The sequence below is a fragment of the Chiloscyllium punctatum genome, chromosome 50, assembly GCF_047496795.1.
Source record: "Chiloscyllium punctatum isolate Juve2018m chromosome 50, sChiPun1.3, whole genome shotgun sequence".
Taxonomy (NCBI): Eukaryota; Metazoa; Chordata; class Chondrichthyes; order Orectolobiformes; family Hemiscylliidae; genus Chiloscyllium; species Chiloscyllium punctatum.
Genome location: NC_092788.1, coordinates 26,147,824 through 26,153,691, shown reverse-complemented (window position 1 = coordinate 26,153,691; position 5,868 = coordinate 26,147,824).

Below are 5,868 nucleotides of genomic sequence, written 5' to 3'. Positions count from 1 at the left end.
AGTTCATGTGCTAACCATAAAACTGTATGCTACTGGTAACACAATGTGTTGCACTTCGGCCCATTTCCCTTCTGCACTAATCTGTCGTGGTCTCCATTTCAATTTTAGGATTTTATCTTTAAATTAATAACGTTTGACAATATATTCTGATTCTTTTTCTGTGTGCGTGTGTATGTAAAAGTGCGTGTACGTATCTGTTGTAAGTCCATTAGCATTTCAGGACTAAACCCCTCTGCCTGACCATCTGCCTGTTCAGGTGTTTTCCTGCACCGTGACATCAAACAGGGGGTCAGTTCACTGAACATCAACTCCTTTGCCTTTTTTTCTTTTGTTTTTCCTTCCTGCTGTAACATATGACAGTGGGATCTTGTTACTACACAGCTTGGAAAAAATCTTGGGTATTTTTCTTTTAACTCCCCAGTTCCCTAGTCTTCCTTTGACTTCTCCACCATAGGGGTGCCTCTCCCACCTTGGATTCTGTTAAATCATTCCCAAGAATAACTTGCATTCCTGGAACTGACAATCTGTTACTCAGTCTCACCGTTACTTCCCCAGTCTTGATTTGGCACTCCAACCTGATGTTACACAAGGGCATGCTTAATTTCTGTCCCCATTCAACGGATTATCACGCTCTTGTGTACCATGTCAGGAAGAGTGAAAATACTTCTATCACTTTACTATTAGAGGCTAAGAGAAAGTGTGGACTGCAGATGCTGGAGATCAGAGATGAAAAGTTTGGGGCTGGAAAAACACGGCAAGTTAGGCAGTATCCGAGGGGCAGGAGAACCGACATTTCAGGCACAAGCCCTTCATCAGGAAAGTAGGGGTAAGGGAGGGGGAAGTGGTTGTCAAATAAATAGAAGGGTGGGAATGGAGCTGGGTGGAAGGGAGCGTGGAAGGCAATAGGTAGGTGTAGGTGGGGTGGGATGATGATATGTCAGAGAGGAGGGTGAAGTGGACAGGTGGTAGGACAGTTGAAACCGTCAAACTATACAACATCAACGTTGACTTCACCAATTTCCAAATCGCCTCGCCCCCAACCTCATCACATTTCCAAACGTTGAACTTAGCACCGCCCTCTTGCACTGCCCTAACTGTCCATCTTACTTCCCATCTATCCCCTCCGACATATCACTATCACTCCCACCTACATTTCCTATCACCTCCCAATGACCCTCCCACCAGCCCAGCTCCTAACCTCCTATTTATCTGTTAGCCCCCTTGTCCCCTCGCCACATTATGCCTGATATGTCGATTGTCCTGCTCTTCGGATGCTGCCTGATCTATTGTGCTTTTCCAGTGCCCCAACTTCTCAACTATTAGAGACTGAGCAGATCCCGTATCTTATAAAGTTATATCTTCTTGTCCTTCTCCCCCTGTTCTTTCTGAGTAAACTTCAACCACAGAGGCGAATTCTTTATAGAGATCAGGCAATGCCTCCATACTCAGCCCCTGCCTCGGTTGTGCACTCTCCTGCAGCTTCTCGGCTCCACTTGGGGTCTCCTTTTCCAGTTTCACTCATGTCACTGGTTTAACCTCTTCCACACACCTTTTCCCAAAGTGCCTTCCTTCAACCCCCAGTACTGTGTGTGCCAGCTTACTGCAGTGAAAACACCTTTTCCCAGTGCCCTCCTTAAACTATCGGCACTGGAATTGTTTGTGTTCCACTCCCTGTGAGAACACCGGAGGCCTTTCTCCACCTTTCAACCCCCTTGGGATTTTTCTTTCAACTGTGGTAAACTATTGCTCGTGTGTTTTACTCGTTTTGTAGTGTAGGATCTCCCCTTCTCCCAATTTCTATCCCTCACAGGATGAAAATCCTCCCAGAAGCTAAATTTCTTCTCATGCACCAATGCATATTTACCTGCCATTTCTGCCGCGATTCTAATTTCTTGAACTTTCTATTCATTGACATGAATTCTTACCATCTCAGGAAGTGAGTTTTAAACTCCTCCAGCAGAATAATCTCCCTTCGGGCCTCACAGGTCTTGTCCATTTTTAAGGCCTGCACTCATTTCTCAAAATGTCTGTGGTTACTTCTTTCAAACTCAATATCAGACTGACCAGGTTCCGTCTCTATATTTCTGAACAGCTGTCTATATGCTTCTAGTACCAATTCATAGCTTGTCTGTCATCTGCATAATCTCTTGCTCCCTCGTGTGACAGCACTACATATATCTTTCAAGCTGTGCACACCAGCCTAATCTGAACTGCAATTACCCACAAGTTCACTGGACACGTTATCTGTCAAGCCATTTTTGCAAAAAAGTTTTCGACACTTTCCTCACCGAAATATTGCAATATATTAACATTGTAGTATAGATCTCCATGTTCTCCCTTCATCTTCATCCTGCTAATTAAACTTTCTTATCTAATTCCAAACATCTGAATTTCAAACTCCCCCTCTCTTTTTCCTCTCTTTCTCTTTTTTCTCTCTCTCTTTCTGTCTCTTTCTTTATCTTCTAACTCATTTTGCCACATGTGCAAATTAAGTTTTTCTAACTCGCCTGCAGTTGTCTGTTTCTGTGATACACCAAAGTGCTTGACCCACTCCATTACAATTACAGCTTTCCTTTTGTCCCTGGTGAAACCCAATTCTAATCTACTTGTTAATTCTAAAATATGCCCTTCCTATGTCTTTTCACGCCTTCTTGGTCAATTTGGGAATCACCTTGAAACCACAGAACCTCTTTAGTAATGTTAAAAGCAATTTATTTTAATTTTACCAACCACAAGGAAGCAAAATTAAATGAAATTTCTCACCCGCATTATTTGAAGGTCAAGGTCACTAACTGCCAAGTGATGGAACCTGCTGGGTCATTTTGTACCCCAAATCTGTTCAAATCTCTCCAAATCCCATACAACGAGCCCTCAAACCTTTATGATGTGAATGTCAAACCCCTCTGTTAATTAAAAGCACACACCCAGAAAAGCTCACCCCGCCTCATAGTCTGTTAAAACATGATTGACAAAGTCGTCCCAAATTCCACTATTATAAGTATGTAAGTCAACGCTGAGCTGGGATGTTTGTTTTCAGATGTTTCATAACCATGACTAGGCAACATCATCAGTAAGAGTCTCCGGTGATACACTGGTGGTATGTCCCAGCTCTCTCTTTATAGGTTTTGGTTTCTTAAACTGGCTGATGTCATTTCCAGTTCTTTCTTTCAAGGCAAGGTAGATAGGTTCTAAATTGATGTGTTTATTAATGTACTTCTGGTTAGAAGACCATGCCTCTCAGAACTTACGTGCATGTCTTTGTTTCGCCTATCCTAGGATGTGTGTATAGTCCCAGTCAAAGTGGTGTTCTTCCTTGTCTGTATGTATGGAAACTAGTGATAGTGGGTCATGTCTTTTGGTGGCCAGTTGGTGTTCATGTATCCTGGTAGCAGGACCACAGGAGAGTTTGAAATGGAGGAAGAATGATTTTATATACACTGTTTAATCAGTTTGTGTCCAGATAAGGAAGATTGTTCATATGTGTACAACACATTTGAATGAAGAACACAGTTAACAAAAAATGATGCACATGACATATAACATTTATAAAGCATTAAAACATTTTTATCCTCATCTAAGTGATATGTTCCCCTTCTCTCAACGTTCCCCCTTTTCTGGGATTCCCTACTCTTTTCTCCCATTCATTTCAGAATGTCTGTTATAAATCTTGGTTATGGTGTCCCAACTCACTTCAGTTAATTCTCTTTCTACCAGGAATTAAATTCTTTCCAACGCTCGTGTCTGTCATATTATTGGAGAGAAAAATTCTGGCATCAGACACAGCAGTTCAACATATTACTCTGTTGTACATGCACTGTTTAAAGGACCACAGCACACAGGAATTGTCAAAACATTGAAGGATGTTCTCGTTAATCTCGTTTTCTCATTTTTCTTATCTCCACATCAACATTCTGTCTTTCGTTGTCTCTTTTTATCTATTTAAGAAATCCCCCAATTATTCTTTGTGTCCCATCTCTCAAAATTCCTTCTTTCGGTTTATATCTATTGCTCTCATCTCGATGTAATGTGATTATAAATGAGTAACGTAAGTACAAAGATATGCGGGAGGAGTTGGCCAGAGTTAATTGGAAGGGAAGCTGAACAGGGAAGACCATGGAACAGCAATGGTAGGGGTTTCTGGGGATAATTCGGAGGATATCAGAAATTCATCCCAAATGAGATGAAACATACTCATGGGAGGACAAGGCAGCCATGTGTGATAGGGCATCAAACCAAAAGAGGAAACATACAACGTGGTGAAGATGATTGGGAATCCAGAGAATTCATTGGTTCTGAAACTACATAAGACTGGCATCACTGACACTAATCATGGTCAGGGAGAGAAACTGGGAAACACATTCACCTCAAACACAGAAGATGGCATTACTGAAGGAAAACTACAGATGAATTAAATAATTGAATTAAAATCAGTTAAGTGCTTTTGCGGAATGGTAGGCTGCCGTTCTATTTTTCCCATCAAAGAGCACAACGTCTAATCTAGCCACATTGTTCTTCATTGCCTCACATTTACACAGACACTTCACTTGCCTCAGTCACCTTGGAGCTTTTTTTACATCCTCCTCACCCACTCACATTCCGAACTCAATTAATGCCATCAGCAGGATTGGAAATATTGTATTTGATTCCCTCTGACAAACTTTTGGTGTGTATTTGAAATAGCTAGGGCCCAAGCACTGCATCCTGCTACACCCCCGAGTCCTCTGCTTTATAAAAAAACATTGATTTATTCCTACTCACTGTTTCCCGTTAGCTCTCCCATTGTAAAACTATGCCCTTCTGTTAGCCCCAGTCCCATACAATTCAAATTTGCATAGTAGGCTTGGGGCTTGATCAAAACTCTTTCTGAATATCCAATCGTATTGCATTGATTGCTTCTCCATAGTTTTAGTGAAAGTCAGTTTCTCAAATATGATTCCCATTTGATAAATCTCTGTTGTTTTTTTTTCTCCGCCCACTGCTTTCAGTTAAAGTACTTTCTCCACAACGTCTATTTCGTAATTGTATTCTATTCCCTTTTTCTCTCTCACCAGATTCAACTTTCCTCGTATTACGAGGAAGATTGTTTTATGTTTTGTTTTCTTCTGTAGGGACATTACTGAAATATTTGCTGCATAGTTCTGCCATTTCCCACTTCTCCATTCTCCATTCTCTCGATATAGACTGTATCGAACCTGCACGTATTTTCCCCTTAATTTTGCCATTGACGTACTTTATGAAGCTATTACAAATTCACACTTATTACCGTTGTGCATATAGAGTGCTCTGAAACCCATCAATTTCTGTCTTAAGCTTTTCAATGATTGACCTTGCACAACCATGTACTCTAGAAGCATAGATTCTGCACCGTCAGAAATACAGCACGGTCTACATTGGTCCCACGAGCTGGGAATGTGTTGACACTTCAAGAGGTCGTCCAAGTACTTTGTAACAGCTCTGAGATTACCCGTGACAACTCCCTCTCCGGTTGTACATACCAGACCCCAAAACCTTCTCGGTAAAAACCAATCCTCAAGTCCTCTCTAAATCTCAAACACTTCACTTTAAGAATATGTTCCCCCTTGTTCTGCCTCTGACTAAAATGAACAGCTGCTGTCTATCCACCCTGTCGATGTCCCTCATAATCGTTTCCTTCTGAATCACATCCCCTTCAGCCTTCTCTGCTCCAAACTAAACAACCTGATCTTATCCAGCCTCTCTCCATAGCTGATATGCTCCATCACAGGGAAAATCCTGGTGAATCTCCTCGGCACACCCTCCAGTGCAATCACACCCTTCCTGTAATGTGGTCCCAGAAATACACACAGTATTCTATCTTGGCCTAACCAAAGTTCCACATAGCACTTATGC